General features: G+C 38.3%; 1 long non-coding RNA gene across 1 annotated transcript in view; it reads left to right on the top strand.

The window, feature by feature from the left end:
- Positions 1 to 15,536, top strand: part of LOC148184018 (uncharacterized) — a 38,468-nt gene extending 22,932 nt beyond the window's left edge. The window contains exons 2-4 of the long non-coding RNA XR_015772916.1: positions 6,945 to 7,071; positions 11,138 to 11,242; positions 15,290 to 15,536. This is a non-coding gene — a long non-coding RNA (uncharacterized LOC148184018). The remainder of the gene's footprint in view (positions 1 to 6,944; positions 7,072 to 11,137; positions 11,243 to 15,289) is intronic.
- The last annotated feature ends 2,043 nt before the right edge of the window (positions 15,537 to 17,579 follow it).

Below are 17,579 nucleotides of genomic sequence, written 5' to 3'. Positions count from 1 at the left end.
TTATTGTGTTTCTCTTTGTTAAAAAAGAAATATGAAGTACAAGGAATAAATTTAGAAGAAAGAGAAAATATGCAAGATCACTTACATAGTATATCCCTAAAGAGGATAAGGAATGTGAGGCCGCTTGGACTTACTGCTGATGTTCATGTGAACAAATCTTTATTTTAAGGGAAACTGACTCAGCAAAGCAGATAGCTGCAGCAAATGTCAGTGAAACAATTTTCTGTGCACCAGCAAGGCATTGGAAAGAGTTTGTGTGTGTAAATGCAGTTGAAGGAAGCAGCAGTCTGCCCCCACAGGGGCTCTTCCAGTGGCTGAGATCAGCAGGATGGCTTGGGGCAGGGTGAGACGGGGGCCAGGCTCAGGCCAGCCCTGGCTGACCTGAGAACTCCTCATAGCACGGTCAAATGAGTGCAAGTGTCGATTTGCCAGCACCACTGTGACATTTCAAAAGTGTGACAGTGGTTCTGGAATTAACTAAAGGGAATATAATTATCTATGATATTTATGTGTCTCCAGTTACTGTGCTGTTTTGGTGCCAGCTGTAGAGCTGGGATAATGGCAGTGGCCCAAGGAGATGCTTCTCTTGCCGTGGTTCTTCTTAGTACACAAGGAGACATTTTCATATTTCTGTCTTCCTGCACTTTTTCTATTTACAGGATACCTGGGGATACCGCATTGTGTCCCTAAGATTCACAGCTAATATGAAAAAAGAGAGAAAATAAATAAGAATTATGGGATTTATTTCATACAGTCATTGGAGATATAGATCCACTTTGGCACATAGTAACATAGGAGTTCAGGAAGTAGATTCAGACTCCTGTAAAATGAAGTCCTAAAAATATTTTGTAAAGAATTCATTGCCTAGATTTAGTAATTTTTAGATTTCAGTAATTTTTCTTTTTCTTTCTCCAGCTTCATTTAATCAATTTTCTAGGGAAGTTTTAACTAAAGTTCTATCTGAATTGTAGGGTGAGGGTTTTGTTCATTTCTGTTTAGCAGACTTCAACCAGTTAAATTTGAAGAATTCACCAAACAAAAAAATTAAAAGCCATTTGTGAACACCTTCATCTCCCCACAGTTTTAGTAAACATTTTCAACAGTTTTTCACTAAATTCATCAGCACTGATATCAGGCACTGAAAGAATTTTAAACCTGAATAGCTTTTAGCAATGCTATGTAATTTAAGAACAACAAGGTTTTGAGTGTATTAACTGATTTTCTGCTTTGTTGAAGCCATAATAGCCCTTGCATGAGTAAATTAGGCATTTTCTTCAAGCATTACCCTTATAATTTAAGAAGTTCCTATATATAAAAGAACGTGCAACATTAGCCAAATCCATCTACTTGTTTGAGCTAAGATCCTTTTTTTACAAAGAGAGTACATAGCTAATTGTAGATGTTTATTGCATAGTTGCTTACTGACTGTGATTCTGATTTACCTGTGTTTTTAAAGAGCAGATTCATTGCTACAGTATGAAAATGGTACCTCTCTTCTCTAAGGTAGTTCTGCACCTTTAGAATTTGAAATATTTTATAAAATCTGATGCCTGAGGTTTATACATTGACATAATCCCAACCTTTTGTTCTTGTTCTTTGGTTTTAAAGGTCAGACTGTTGTATAATGTTTTTGTTCAGGGGATACATATTTTTAGGGTGAAGAAAAATACACCTTCAAAGGTACAAAGCTATACTAAAATCTAGGACCCACATTCTCTTATGACTAAACTACTGTATCTTCACTGAAGTAAAAAGAGGTGCTCCAGATTGTCAGAAGTGTGAAAAGAGAACAGGGATCCTTCCCTAACATGCATCACTGTGAATTTTAACACCATACATATGTCTAAAATCCAAAGAAATTCATATCTATATTTGGCTTTGGAAGCACATGAAATTTGAGTGAGCAGTTTTCTCAAGCAAGAATTAAAAATAGCAGATAGAGGTATCTAATGCAGAGCAAAACGAAATAAAAATGGCATATGAATCAGTGAGCAATTCACACTATGACCTTGTTGATTGGTTCATGAATAGTTTATGTTCTCTCAATCTTTATATTAAGCAGAATTATTCCTGATTTTAAGACAGTACCTGCATTGAAAACAACATATTCCCTGTTCATTGACAGGTCTCCTTTGGGTCAAGTTTTTTGCTATTGTGTTCATCAAATAAATTCACATTTGATACTATGGAATGAACTAAGGTAATCCACTGTAGCAGTATAAATGTTTTACCTCACCAGCTGTTTTTGGCTTCAACTCTGAAGGTCATTATTGGTACAATATGAAGAGAAGTGTAATGAGGTGCATTTACTTAGGAAATGCCTAGAGCAGAGTCACACCAAGCCAGGAAGAGAGGAGCTTTTCCAAGGTCTAGTCTAATTGATTGGAAGTTATCAACTGTCCCACACAAAGGGAGAGCTCATGAACATTTCACAGAGTAGAAATACTCATTGAGATCTTTAATGAAAAGCAGAACAAAGTCTGTGTTTCAAAGGAAATGAAAGTCAATGGGTCTGTCATATCCAAACTTTCCTACTCTCCATCTTTTTCCGTGCCTAAGACTGTGATGCCTGTATTTTGGGTTTGGGCCCATTCCACTTATGATCTTGCTGAACCTTTCTTCTTTCATCAGATCTCAAGCAACAAAGGACAACCATACACTACCGAGAAGAACATGATTCTCTCCAGCTCCCTTTTCCTTGTGCCTGTAATATATGCTTGAAAGATATGACATTGTTCTCAGGAAAGATCTATTTTCTATATGCATTAGCTAATCCCATTAAAAACTCCATGGAGTATTTTTCATTTAGGCACACAGAAGAGCAATTTTTCATTGTTTGGAGAGCTCTATCTGTATTGTTTTATTAAACAGAATGAAAAGGAACAATCAAGCTCGATCAAAGCACTTTCAACAAAAGATCTCACATGTACAGCACCACAGACTAATCCCCCCTTATGTCAGTCACTGACTCCCTACAAGAACACTGATTTCACAGCAAGAATAGAGTGGTGAACTCTCAATGTCCTTTCTATCCCAAATTACTGTATGATTCTATGATCACATTTTGGTTTTCTTTGGTCCAGGTTATGATGCTTAAAACTGAAGTTTGGACCTCTCTGTTACTACAGGAAAAGATTATAACCTTAAGAATAATTTCCTTAAATGAATCTAGTAACTTGCATGCTCAGGAATCACTGAGTAAGTAAATGAAAAGAGGATTTGACACTGATCTGCAAAACAAAAAATAAAATGCATTACATTTCACCATTAAAACTCTCCTTCTTAGCCTCAGAATTCCATGTAAAGACAATTAGTGGGCTAGTCAAGTAAATCAGACTTTAAGCTGTGGTTAAGAATCTCAGAAGCCAGAGTACAGCCTGACTGTTGATGTAGCCTGGTATCCCACCCTGACAGCACTGCATGGAAGCCATCCATTTGGGATGCTGTCTCTGTTTCCAGGGTGTACCCCAGTCATCCAGGTTAATAAGGGGAAAAAATAGAATATAAGGAGGTCTTTCTTTATTTCTCTCCTTCCCTTCTTGACTATTTGGATAAGATTACATGGGATAATATGAATATCAGTGGTGGCATCTTTCCTTGTTTGTCTGCTTTAGATAATCATTAGTTTGGAGTTTGGCTTGACTTGGATTTGAACTCTGATTTTTGCCTGTTGGTATGTTTTCAGCTGCCTCAGAAAGATGACAGGATAAGTGTAAAACCCTCTTACCAAGAACACACGCAAGACAACAGCTAGCACAATGCATATGCTGTGACAGGAACAGCCACAGCTGTTTCAGGAGCACTGAAACTCTCTTTTTGGGGTAAAGCTAATGAGAATTAACTTGGAGAAGGAGGGAAGAAAAACTAAAGAGATATGGCACTGTTGCAGCAATGATTTTTCCAGTTATGTTTTATAGACCAAACTACATTAGCCATTTCACCAGTGTTTGCATCTGTGAAAAATGGAGAAATAATTCATGAATTCCAGGAAGAAGTTAGAAATACATTTATAAATTTGTTCATTAGGATTTTTCCACAGAGAACTCGTAACTCAATTTGAGGACTTGACACATTTATAAAACTCCTGAAAGGTTAATCTCCGTGCCCAGTGTATTTCTCATATCTTTATTTCAGCCTTCTTAGTACAGTATCTTTGTAATCTTCATAAGCTGTGGCTATGGATGCAAAGTTTTATTTTGCCGTTGTGTCTTTGAGCAATGCTTAACATCTCTCCACGTGTTAATTATGAGCACAGCAATATCAGTTTATGGGTCCAGGGACAATTAAAAAGGGTACCAGTTGTAAGAGACAACACAGATAGATGGAAACAGGGATTCTAGCCACTATTCCATACCCAGACAATGGCTTTGCTCTCATGTCACGTTTTTGTGACAGTGAGTAAGTACTGAAAGAATGAAATAAGCTCCAAATTTCTGTGTAGCAAAAGCTCTCTTGAACTTTGCTCTGAACTTCTGATCCCATAGAGATAATGTTCTTCCTAGTGCTGCTGAACTCCTAAGCTATAAGTAATAGCCAAAGAACCATCTCTGCTCTGTCTTTTCTCCAGAGAAAATTTTCTATTTGTGCCCATGAGTAAAAAAAAAGGATCTGAATACTACTTTTAAGCAAAGCTTAGGAATCAGCCACTCTGCCTCTCTACATATCTCTGACTATATTCTGAAGTACAAAAGAGAAGAAAATTGCTTTAGTACCCTTGAGGATATAGCTATTAGACACTAATGTTGCTCCTTTTGGCACAGTGGCATAGATAGAGACAGACAGAAAATATCAATTTATCAAACACCTCAGCAGAGTGAGACAATTATATACAACATATTTATATAAATTATTTCACCTGCTTGCCTGTATATAACTTTGGTTACTGTTATCTCCCAGAGAGAGTCTTCTAGAGATTATCCACATAAACTGTGCTAGCATGCATTCAACATTAGCTCAGCATTAGCTCAACATTTAATAATAATAACACCATAATTTTGCAAGTAGGACTGAAAAAACCTGGTGAGTTATGGTTTACAAAAAGTACAGTAGAGAAAGATTTTATAGTTATTTATATATTTATAGTTAAGGTAGGGCTTCTGAAAGTTGCCTGCTTTTTCAGTGTTGCTCTATCTTTTCATAGTCACAGATTTCCTAGGAGGATACCTGTTGCTCAGAGAGAGGGTTGTGTGATCTCATTCTGCAAATATCCTTTCTTCTCCAAGCCAAGAAATTTTAACCATTTTATACCTCAGGGCTTTTGCTTCACTGGACAGCTGGTTGTATGTAGTTATCTCAAGTCAGTGCTCTCTAATTTCCCTTCCAGTTCTCTCCCTTGGAATAGTTCATTAGTGAAGTACTGGACAAAACTGGTTAGGTTTTACCACCAGTGGCCCCAGTTCTTAACTCAATATGGCCAGAAATAGGATTGACTTGCCTGAAATCAGCTGCAGCACAAAACCAGTGGTACAGAAAGATAAGGTTACAGGCACTTTATGACGTATTTGTAGTCCAGTAGACCACTGACTTTAATGGCAGCAAGGGCAAGATCATGCTTTCATATCTTCTGAAGGAAAATTATCTTAGTATATACAATTTTTACATAATTTTAGGAAATCTGTGGATGCATATCTAGTTTATTTTTATTTTGTTATCTTTTCCTTGATTTTTCTTGCAAGGCTTGAATAAAATATATATCAGAATCTTTTAAATGAAGACTGGGGGAGCAGAACTCCTGCAAAAGGTTAAGAAGGTATACCACTAGTAGAGAAAGAACACTTAATGCTTTGGTGCTCTGAGCCCATGGGCAAGTTCTGGAGATAGTTAATGAGAATTCATGACTGATTTTTAGTTTGAATATTGTGGCTATAAGTAGAGCCTTAATACCTTAGTGACTTGGTAAATTAAGAGACCTCAGCTTCTTCTTTATATTTTTTTTCTGTAACCTTTCTAACAATTTGTGGGCATGCAATCTTCTGGATGTTTCATATCCTTGTTTAAGAAACTTAAAATAGGTTTGGTTAAACATAAAGTGTGAACCACTGCACTGTGGTGCTACAGCCACCCTTGCTTCCTTTTTCCAACATCCAGATCTACAGCCCTCCTTGACAGAGTTATCAAGGTTCTTTTCTCTTAGGAAAGTTAATTTATACATATCAGATTTCCTCTAAGGGTGAGGCTTCTAAACAGCACATTGCATTTTACATAACTAGGACTCTGGGAGTGGCTTTCTTCCGTACTCTTTGATACTGGAGTGCTGGCTTTCCTGGGCTGCCCTCTAATTTGAAATGATTTTGGTGAGAAGAGATTAAAGTCTGTCATGCCAGAGATTTACATGAGCACTTCTTCATTCCATATGCAACACTTTGGTTTAACTTTTGATGGGAAAGTAGAGCTCAGAGTGTCTGACCTATTTATCCCTTTTCTGTTCCCTTTTTTGAGATAAAATTGTTATATAGATGAATAGCACACAACAGAGAATGTGTGTTTGGTTGTTATGTCACTTTTGGTAAATCAAAGAGAAAAATCTTTTGTAATCAGCTAGCCTTTAACTTAATAACACTTTTGATAAATTGCTTGTATACAATAGGTTATCAAACCCAAACATTAAAGATTTCAGTTTGACATTGCTGGAATGAATCATACAGACACTAAAGGCCAAATTTACAATTCTTTATCTGGAGTAAAGTAAAAAAAACATATCAGTTTCAAAACCTGCATTAATGACTAAATAAAGAATTTCAAGTCTGGCCTAAGGAAGTTAAAGCTAGAAGCATAACTGTTCATTACAACAGAATTTACAGTTTCTTTACCAGAGAGTTTTAGAAAGCTGTGAATCACTGTTTATAATTTATTGTATACGACCATTAAGAAATACCTCTTTACATTCTTTCTTTTTCTTTTTTTTTTCTTTTCCTAATTTATTCCCTTTTCTTGTAACTTTTCAGCTTCCCACGTACACAACCCCCATGATGGATCTGCTACACTCCAAATCATGTGAGTGACAACAGGTTTGACAGCCTTTGGGGCGGTGAAGGATCTGGCGAGAGCAAGCCTCCCCAGCATGCTCATTAGGTTAGTAAGGATATTGTCATGGATGGCAGTGCCATATATTCTTGTCAGCCATAAGTGTAAAGTGATTGCAGCCAAACCTTTCCTCACAACAAAAGGAGGAACAGCTGAAAAAAACCTGCTTGAGATAGTGGGTTGAAAGATTATGATGCTTTCCAATTTATAAAAGAAGGCTCCCTTCAAAGTACTCTGCAGGCATACCTGCTTCTTGTTTCTATCACTTGCACACTGTAAAGAGGCCTTACAGTGGCTGTAAATATAACCTATTTGAATTTTATAGTCTTTTATGCTGCTGGAACTTTAGGCTGAGGCTTTAGGATAAACATAAACTAAAGCCAGCTTGTTCTATTAAGACCTTCAATCCCCTGTTTCAGAGATTTCCCACTCAGAAATATGGAGATAAAACATCTTTACTGGGTAACTCTGACTGAGCAAGGGAAATATCTACTTCAGTCTGCCCAGAACTCAAACACACCCTGTCTGCAGCAGCTCCGTGTGTGTGTGTGTCCTTCCTTTAGGTGGCCAGCAACAGCAGAGACCCTCTCCAAGGGGATGATAGCAAAGTAGGTGTTATCTGGCAGATTCACTGGAAAAAGGCGTGTGAGTGCTGGCTGTGATATGGTGGAAGGAACAGGGAAACAGCTGTCAAGCACAAAGTCAGCACCTCAGCAGCTGGAATCTACCAGCAATTTCAGTTTATGCTACTATATTAAAACAAAAATGCAGTCAGTCCCATTTCAGTTTGCATTAAAATGTGCTCTTTACTAGCTGCAGAAGTAATAATCATAATAACTATTGCAGATGAACATTTACCATATTTGCTCTCCTGTCATATCACATCACCATACATGACTAAACATCCTGAGGTGGAGAGATAACGATAGTACATCTTCATTTCCTTTGCACACCCTCATATTAGCCAGGTAAAACATGATTTCCACAAGCTCCTTTTGATAGAGGTAACAGGAATTGTTGTCTGTCTAAATCCAGTAAGTGAAGGGCTTAAAGTTAAATGACATTTTCTAGGTCAGAAAGAGATTCAGCTCCTGTATTTTTCAATGGCATGCCAGAACCCTGACTTCTGCCTTGTACTCCCACAGCTAAGTTTTATCTCATACAGCTGAGCAGTGGTGATGAATGTGCTGTGGAATTTGCTTTGCAAAACAAATATTTAACTTTCTACACATCACTGAAGACCTGATAAAACTCTTGAGTGTCACCTAACTAATTTCCTTCTATTTTTAATTGAAGAATCTTTTTATTCTTTTAATCTAAATATATGGTTCAAATAAGAATGGAAAGGCCATTTACAGTCCTTTTAAAATATCATTAATGAAAATAGGATTCACATAGAGTGTTCAGAGTGAGACTTTGAAGGAAAAAAATCCTTTTAAAAGCAGCAGTTATTTCAAAAATAGGAGCCACATTTATGATTAATCAAGAGGGCCAATGATTCCTCCTTGCTTTTGGGTGTGGAGAGGCAAATGGCCAGGAAGGCAGGGCTGGGCTGTGTGTGGGGGTGACGTGAGCAACTCTGCTACCCTGAGTGATGTTCCCCTGTGCACAGGCTGGTGCTGCAAATTCCATGGTGGGGAAGGGCAGAACAGGAGCCGTGTAAGCGCTCCAGAGAGCAAGGTAGTGAGGTAGAGAGCTTGTTCCCAGCAAAGACATGGGAATGCTGGCATGAGTAAATCATCTAGATCCATTCTACAAAACTGGAGATTGGAGTCCAAGAAAGGCACTTTATTTCCTGTTTATTGTTTACAGTAACTTCCTATGAGAACTGAAGGCTTTCTTATGTTAGAGCTAAATTTTAAACATATCACAGTTGCTGAAAAATATATCCAAATGCAATACCAATAGGAAAAGTCTGCCAGAAAATGCCAGTGTAGGGAAAGGATTCTGCACAGGGAGATTTATACAGTTTTTTCTCTACTCTTCTATAAATTAACTTAATACAGTACTTATTTATTGTTTGCATTTATTTAGATTACTCAGTTTCTAGCAAGATTCTAAACTTAAAAAAAAAAAAAAATTGGAGCTTTTGTTTACTTCAAGATCCAAGATCTTCTAGATTTAAATTTTAAATCTTTTATGTTTTTTTTTTCTCATCTTCTCCCTAGAAAGAAAAGGAGATCATTTATAAGTCTTGACATATTTAATCTTGTTAAGTTCTGATATAAAAAAATCCCAAAAAATGTAAATCATTTGAGGGCTAGGTAGTATTAAGAAAGAGACTGGGACTGAAAAGGAAAAAGTCATTGTATTACCATATATGTTGTTTAAGTACCCATAGATTCAACATTTAATTAATTTCTGGTCATTTTAACCTAAAATGGGATATAGTAAACAAGAAAAAGTGCATTGAAAGGAGACAAGGGTTATGGAGGAAACAAATTGTTTCTATATTAAGTACATACAAATACATTAAGATTATACAAAACAGAAAAGACACAAAAAAGGGGGGAATTACAGAGATCGAAAGCAGCATTATTTGACTGGGGAAGGCATGGTTTATATGTAATGATTATTCACTGCTTCTCTAAATACAGGAAGCAGTGGAAAACAAATTATATTTTCATATAGTAGGCTTAAACCTAACAACATGTTTTGGTTTTTTCCTACATAAAAAAAAATAATAAATTAATCTGTGCAACTTGGTGTTAAAATATTTGCCAATGCCAAAAATTTACATAAATTAAAAAACTCATTAAGCAGACTCAAAGAAGAGTAATCTATGAAAGGCTAATAAATATAACTTAAAACCTGCTGCTCAGGAAGACCTTGAACTTCAGATCAGAGGAAGCTGTTAGATTGTACTAAGAAAGTAGGTCTTTAATAAATTTGTCTGTGTTTCTGTGCTGTTCTGTTGAGGAACTACTCTTGCATTTCCCTTGATCAACCCTGAAAGCTGGAAACTACATGTAAGTTTTGTCCTACCCAACAAAATTACCTTTTTTCTGGAGTTCAAAAAACCTGAACAAACATCTAAAATTTAGCAAAACTAAATATTTTGATTGTCAGAAAAATGTTGGCCAGGTTGCAGTGAATTAAGGTTAAAAAGAAACAGTAAAAAGGCAAACTGCCTATTTACAAAACAGAAAATCTCATTTGCCTCCCACATCTATTCATATCTATTTGCAGTCATTACAGGTAAGAACATACTGGTGGTGAGGATGCTTAAACATATAATTACACAAAAAATGTAGCAGGTAAAGTAGTAAAACATGCAGAATAAGACAATACAAAAGTTAGGCTTATTTTATATTGGACTGTGTTTAAAATTTTATTATGAGTTTTGGACCAAATCCACTGAAAAATTATAGAATCCCTTCCTATTGTTTTTGTGATGTTTTACTTTAGGATTATTTTGTTATTCTCCTTGCCTCAGTCAGTTTACCTAACTTTTTGCTTCCAGTCATCTAAAAGAAAAATTTACAAGATGTATATTTTAGTAGAACAAAGTGACTGAATTTTTATTATGCTCGGCTCTGAAAAGAAATTATCTTTTCTGCTCACTCTTTGCAGCTAATTATTTAATCTCCTTCAAATTCTTAGTAAGAATAAGCCTGCCTTTTCTGGTGATTGATAGAGAACTATTCTGATCTATTAAACTGGGGCATACCTAATCTTAATATCACACCAAAATGAATTGAATAAAAAAAAAAATTAAAGCACAAATCTTTTAGATTTAGAATGTGAGGAACAAAACTGATTTAATTGCCTCTAAAGATGGTGTTCTAATTGTGCAAATTTGATTTCAAATTACATCTGGAAAGTCCTAGTTACTATAGATCATATTTATACTGATATTTCCACCATTTTGTTTGGAAAAATCTGGGTGTTACATAGGTGTGACCATCCACCCTTAAGGAGAAGCAGTTTTGTTAAACTATCAGAAACCAACTAAACCAACTGCAGTTGGAAGAAGCAGACAAGCTGTTACACAGAAACTGGGGCTTTTTTTTACTTAAAAATAAGCCTTTTCCTTTCTGTCTCAGAAAGCTAGACTATCATTCATTTCAATGACAAATATTTCCTCTTCCTACAAAATCTTGATTTTTCCTAGCCTTAAGCAATCATGTCTGTAATCATGCTACTGAAATGAGGAAGTCCTGTAAGACCAGCAGACTGAGAGATGACTGAGAAGTTGGAGCCATGGCTATTTGTCTAGGTAAGATATCCTTCTGTTATTAGTATGGAGAAGCAGTGATGATCTAGCACAGTTGGAACTAGATCTGCTTGCTCTGAACAGCTGGCAGAGCAAAGGTGAAGCATCAGCTATTTAGTGTAATTCCGTGTGTTATAAAATCCAGAGTGTCATGGGAGTGATGCATCGCCTTGGCTTGTCAGACTGGTCCTTCTGTGGTGCAGATTATGTCTGAGTCTGTCTGAGTTTTCTCAGTGTTTGAGATAAGGAAAGACTTTGAATCTTGCTAAAATCCCTTAAGAAACCAGACACCTGAACTGCAAACAGATGACATAAGCAGCAGCAGTCAATAATTTGGAAGTTTATCTCTCACTTATACAATTCAGTGGGTGTTTAAACATTGATTTTCCTGAAATTACAATCAGGCTCCCAGGTTCTAAATTAATTTTTAACTAATGTACAGAAGGAAATGCTCCATTAAATTGCTGCTACTGTATTACTTGTCACAACACCAACACCACCTTCTGCTGTTGCAGAGGCCTCAGTTCAGCAGTCTCTCATCCTCCAAACTGCTTGAAATCAATAACACTATATTCAGTCTCCCAGCAAACAGTGAAAAGTCTGTTAGCCTAAACCTCACACAGAGCAAAAAAAAAGAGATGGAAATTTATGTGATTGTTATTTACATTTAAGAGTAAAAAAAGAGTTGAAAAATGCTCTTTTAGGACTGAAGTGTTAAAGTTGTGTTGTTTATCTCCAACTTTGTGTCATAAATTTCCTTTGGTTCATGGACTCTGTTGGCTCCAAGGAAGGTAAAAATTTCTGACCTGCAGCCTGAGGTCAAATTATAAACCTCTTCCTGAAGTTCTCAACTTTGCATAGAGCTGCTGGACTAGAATGTGTTAATGTGATGTTCAATTTACCCTCATTTTCCTTACATTAAGGGAAATGTGGACATTCAGTAAAGGTGCCAATCAGCTGTGCTTGACATGACTGGACTAGGTCAGGAAGTTGCAAGTTTTGTTAAGTGCCTTCAGTGCAGAAGCAATTAGAACCTGATAGCCTTTTATTTCTCTTGTCACTTGCAGGTTTTTTTAAATATAATATGACAGAAACAAATGCAATGGGGTGATTTTTATTCTACCTAGCTCATCTAGCATTGCTGTCAAGTTAAGTTATCATTTTGAGAGGAAATCACCAAATAACATATTTAATGGTTTTGCTATGATAAATCACATCATCATTATTCAGATAGAAAATCTACAATAATAATACTATCTTCTCAATTTTTTTCTATTAATTCTGTTATATATCAATGGGAGGAGAAATAACAGCTGATATATATTCAGTACATATAAATGTGTTTGTATGTAGCTGCTCCATATTCCATTTAAAGGTAAAGCAGCTTCTGCACATTCTATTGCACGTTCTTATAGCTATAAATGGGCATGTGAAAGCAAACACAGTTGCATATCAACAGCTTAGGCCATCAGTCTGCACTGACCCTTTGAGGTCAATGAAAACAATGAGTTCCATGGGCTTTTCAGTTAGATCCTACGTACCTCTTCACCACAGATGTCTATTTCAACTGCAGAAGGAAACAAAAGTATTTACAGGTAACCATATCATCCTTAAGGCATTTTGCTTTCACATACGAACCAAAACTTGCTTGGTTTGGTTCAGAAGGCTTTTACACAGCTTCACTTTAGTTGCAGTAGAATAGAAACAAAAATTTAAACTTTTTTGTGTCCTTGCATAATCTCAAAAAAGAATTTGGTGGCTCATGAATGTCTTCAATTAAGTAAAAATGCATTTAATTTGTGTAAGTCAATAATTTGAAGCAATCATGCTTACAAATTTAAATTAACATAATGAGCAGAAAAAAATGCCTCTTCTAATCTTTATATTGTTTTAGGTTGAATATATTTCATTGTTGACTTCTGAATTTGTTACTGGTTGAAGTTTAAATTACAACAATGAAGGAATATTTCTTTCAGGTTTAATTTTCTCCTTGTTTAATATAGCTGTCAAGTCATGAGAAAAAGTCAGATCATGCAAATAACGTTTTTAAACAGAAAAATATTTTCTAACATGGATAAACTTCATTTGTCTCAGCTTTAAAAAGGAATGATTATTTAGAATTCACAAATCCATGAACAATACATTTTGTATCTGATTTGCTTCTTTTGTAAAGGCAAGCTGAAGCAAACTATTTCCTGCTGATGTTCACAATAAGCATATCTCCTGGTTTCACAGAATGATTCTCTTGAAAGAGCTAAGAAATAGTCCAGGTAAAAGAAATCTTGAGAGGATCATATTTGGCTGAAATTAATGATTCTTCCAAAATTACATTTCTTATATATGGGATGCAATTTGCAAAATTTCATTTGAGGTAGAAAAACCATCACCACAATGCTAAAATATCTCATTTTACCATTTTCATAACAATTAAGTTTCGCTGTTGATTTTACTACTCACATTTTCTATTTCTATTGTAGTTTTTTTCCCCCACTCTGTAAATTACACTACTTTAAAAGTTTAACAAGGCACAGGAATTTTCCCTTCCTTATTTCACCTTGTTAAAACTTACCTTCCTGGAGGGTTTGGAGTCTGGAAGATTTGTTATGCATTGACTTTTTTTTTCCCAAAATGGAACTTCCAGCCTCTCCACAGCTCTAAGAGTTGATTTTCTAATGCCTCTTTATAGTTTGATTCAGATTTCGTGTAAAAGAGTGATAATTCTGCAAGGGGCTCTCTCAAAGTGTCCAAAGCTTGGTGCACCTGCAGTAGAGGTGCACAGACCAACTGAGGAGGTCGTATGTATCCATCTCAGGCAATTCAGGACAGAGCTGGCTGTCCAAACTGAGGAGCTTTCCTGGTTCTGCTGGTTATTTTTAAAGTAAAACATGAAATCTGCCCACCTCAGTGTAAGGACAGTGAGGTTGGACCAGATGACCCCACCATGGTCCCCCCCAGCCTAACCCTTTCTGTGATTCAGAGAGAACAACAAGCTGATTTTCCCTTCAGGAGGATGCTCAGGGCTGGAGGTGAGACATGGCAGGTGTGTGCCACTGGGACATAGGCGTGAGTGACATTTCTGACACGTTCCTCACCACAGAGGCTCCCTCTTGGCTAATTATTGTCTATTGATTGCCAAGCTGGGGAGCACTGGGTGCTTCCAGCCCCCACGCTTGCCTTTTAGTTGCGCTGCTCTGAGGGCCCTGGCTGTCTGAATGCTCCCTCCAAGGGAGCCTGAGCACACATTTTTTAAAATCACCTAAATCCTTTGTAGACACAGGACTTTGGTAAAAATAAAACTCCAGCTGAATGAGAGGACATTTAGGAGTATCAAAAATGAAGTTGTTTAACAAAGATAATCTCCTGTTCAGATACCACAGTGCACTATTTCATAGTGAAACTTTTGAATTTTAATTACTTGACAAATCTGAAAAAAAATTTTCTGGATTGATTTTCAAAGTTTTCAGTATTTATAGTTTCAATTAACTTCACTGCTTATAAACCATTGTTTATGTTAAGTATTTTTTAAAGCTATTAAATTTTTATTTTCACACAGTCTCCTGGGGTTATTTTTTGTTTTGTTTGATGTTCCACAGAGATATATAGTTCCTTTAAGAAAAAAGTAAATTTTACATTACTTCATACTGCTCATTGTTTTGAATCTTTGCTGTGTATTTCCAATAACATATTCAGGCTTTTTTGAAAGTTTTGTTGTAACTGACTGCCAACATCTGAAAGAGCATTTCAGGACTAGTGCTTGAAATGTATATAGTTTTTCCAGGCCAGTTGAGTAATAAAAACATATTTAATTATTTCCAGCCTCTCGAATGGTGTACAGTGTAATTAACTATGATTTGGATTTCCAGGCTAATTAGAGCAAACTGTAGTACCAAACTAATTGGACGCAAAAGTACCTCTGAAGAGCAATAAAGCAAGTTTATCACTTGTGTTTCATAAAAGTAACAAGAAAGTGGGATGAATGCAGTGCATATAAAAATTTAGGAAAACTATTAAGATGATCTTCAAGGCTAGATGAATTTCTGTCCGTTTCAGAATCAAGTGGGTCTTTGCTTATTTGATTCAAACCTCCTTCCACTGAAGTGTAGCTGCCCACCAACATGATGGACCTCATCACACAACTCCCTGCACCGTCTCCTCCTTAGGCAGAAAAATATTTCCTTATAGCTACTTGGATTCTCATGAATCCACTGACACATACTCTCAAGGTTTTATGACATCTGATATTTGTCTAAAAAATTTTGGGATGCACACTGAATTTTATGAACTGCAGCTTTCTTAGTGGGGGGAAAGCTCTACAGGAGAAGTCTGAGAATTCTGTCATGTCCTAAAATGGGAAGGGAAGGTGCGGGAAGGTGCGGGAAGGTGCGGGAAGGTGCGGGAAGGTGCGGGAAGGTGCGGGAAGGTGCGGGAAGGTGCGGGAAGGGAAGGTGCGGGAAGGTGCGGGAAGGTGCGGGAAGGGAAGGTGCGGGAAGGGAAGGGAAGGGAAGGGAAGGTGCGGGAAGGGAAGGGAAGGTGCGGGAAGGGAAGGGAAGGTGCGGGAAGGGAAGGTGCGGGAAGGTGCGGGAAGGGAAGGTGCGGGAAGGGAAGGGAAGGTGCGGGAAGGTGCGGGAAGGTGCGGGAAGGTGCGGGAAGGTGCGGGAAGGTGCGGGAAGGGAAGGTGCGGGAAGGTGCGGGAAGGGAAGGGAAGGGAAGGGAAGGGAAGGGAAGGGAAGGGAAGGGAAGGGAAGGGAAGGGAAGGGAAGGGAAGGGAAGGGAAGGGAAGGGAAGGGAAGGGAAGGGAAGGGAAGGGAAGGGAAGGGAAGGGAAGGGAAGGGAAGGGAAGGGAAGGGAAGGGAAGGGAAGGGAAGGGAAGGGAAGGGAAGGGAAGGGAAGGGAAGGGAAGGGAAGGGAAGGGAAGGGAAGGGAAGGGAAGGGAAGGGAAGGGAAGGGAAGGGAAGGGAAGGGAAGGGAAGGGAAGGGAAGGGAAGGGAAGGGAAGGGAAGGGAAGGGAAGGGAAGGGAAGGGAAGGGAAGGGAAGGGAAGGGAAGGGAAGGGAAGGGAAGGGAAGGGAAGGGAAGGGAAGGGAAGGGAAGGGAAGGAAGGAAAGGGAGGGGAAGGGGGGGGAGGGGAAGGGAAGGGAAGGGAAGGGAAGGGAAGGGAAGGGAAGGGAAGGGAAGGGAAGGGAAGGGAAGGGAAGGGAAGGGAAGGGAAGGGAAGGGAAGGGAAGGGAAGGGAAGGGAAGGGAAGGGAAGGGAAGGGAAGGGAAGGGAAGGGAAGGGAAGGGAAGGAAGGGAAGGGGAGGGGAAGGGAAGGGAAGGGAGGGGAGGGGAGGGGAAGGGAAGGGAAGGGAAGGGAAGGGAAGGGAAGGGAAGGGAAGGGAAGGGAAGGGAAGGGAAGGGAAGGGAAGGGAAGGGAAGGGAATTTCCTTAGAAATAGAAAGGATATTTCTGTCTTGTTACTTTTTTTTCATTGCTCTGTCCCTATTTTTGTTTTCTCATTATAAACAGATAATTTTGCATGAATAAAGATAATGAAGAATTATATTTGCATTTCTTTCAAACTGCAGCCTAAATCTTTCTCTCTGATTGTGTGACATAATTTGGGGGTTGACTTCTGAGACAGAGTGCACAGCAGAGGGAAAACTCAGATGGGTTTAATTTTTACAGACCTGTTAGTCTCACTTCAGTGCCTGGTAAAGCTATAGAGAAGATTATTCTGGGGGATATTGAAAAATGCCAGAAGGACAACACATTCATCAGCCAGCATGGCTTCATGAGGGGGAAGTCCTGCTTAGCAAGCCTGTTTCCTTTTATGATAAGGTAACCCACCTAGCTGATCAAGGGAAGCCAGTTGATGCAATCCTGAATTTCAGCAATGCTTCTGGCATTGTTTCTCACTATATCCTCCTGGACAAAATGTGCAGCCCTCAACTGCATAAAAGCATCATGTGATGGGTGAGCAAGTGGCTCTTGGGTTGAGTGCAAAGGGTTGCACTGAGTGGGTGCTGCTGCCATCCAGGCACTAGTGGGGTTCTGCAGGCCTCTATCTTAGTCCCAACCTTCTTCATTAACACGATGAATATCTTCATTAACAAATTGAATGCAGGACTCAAAGGGATAATAAACAATTATTAGAGGGCATCCAGAGGAGACCCAAGAGGATGATGAAGTCACTGGAGGGGAAGCTGCAAGAGGAGTGCCTGGGGACACTTGGTCTGTTCAGCCTGGAGAGCAGGGGACCAAAGAGAAACCTTTCAATTACAACTTTCTCGTGAGGGGAAGAGGAGAGGCAGACACTGATCTCTGCTCTGTGGTGACCAGTGACAGATCTGAGGGAACAGGCT

The sequence above is a fragment of the Pseudopodoces humilis genome, chromosome 7 (genome assembly GCF_049639895.1).
Source record: "Pseudopodoces humilis isolate 2021_Gansu_Grassland_sample_001 chromosome 7, ASM4963989v1, whole genome shotgun sequence".
Lineage (NCBI taxonomy): Eukaryota > Metazoa > Chordata > Aves > Passeriformes > Paridae > Pseudopodoces > Pseudopodoces humilis.
Note: the sequence above shows the minus strand (reverse complement) of the source record. Positions and strands in the feature narration are given on the sequence as shown.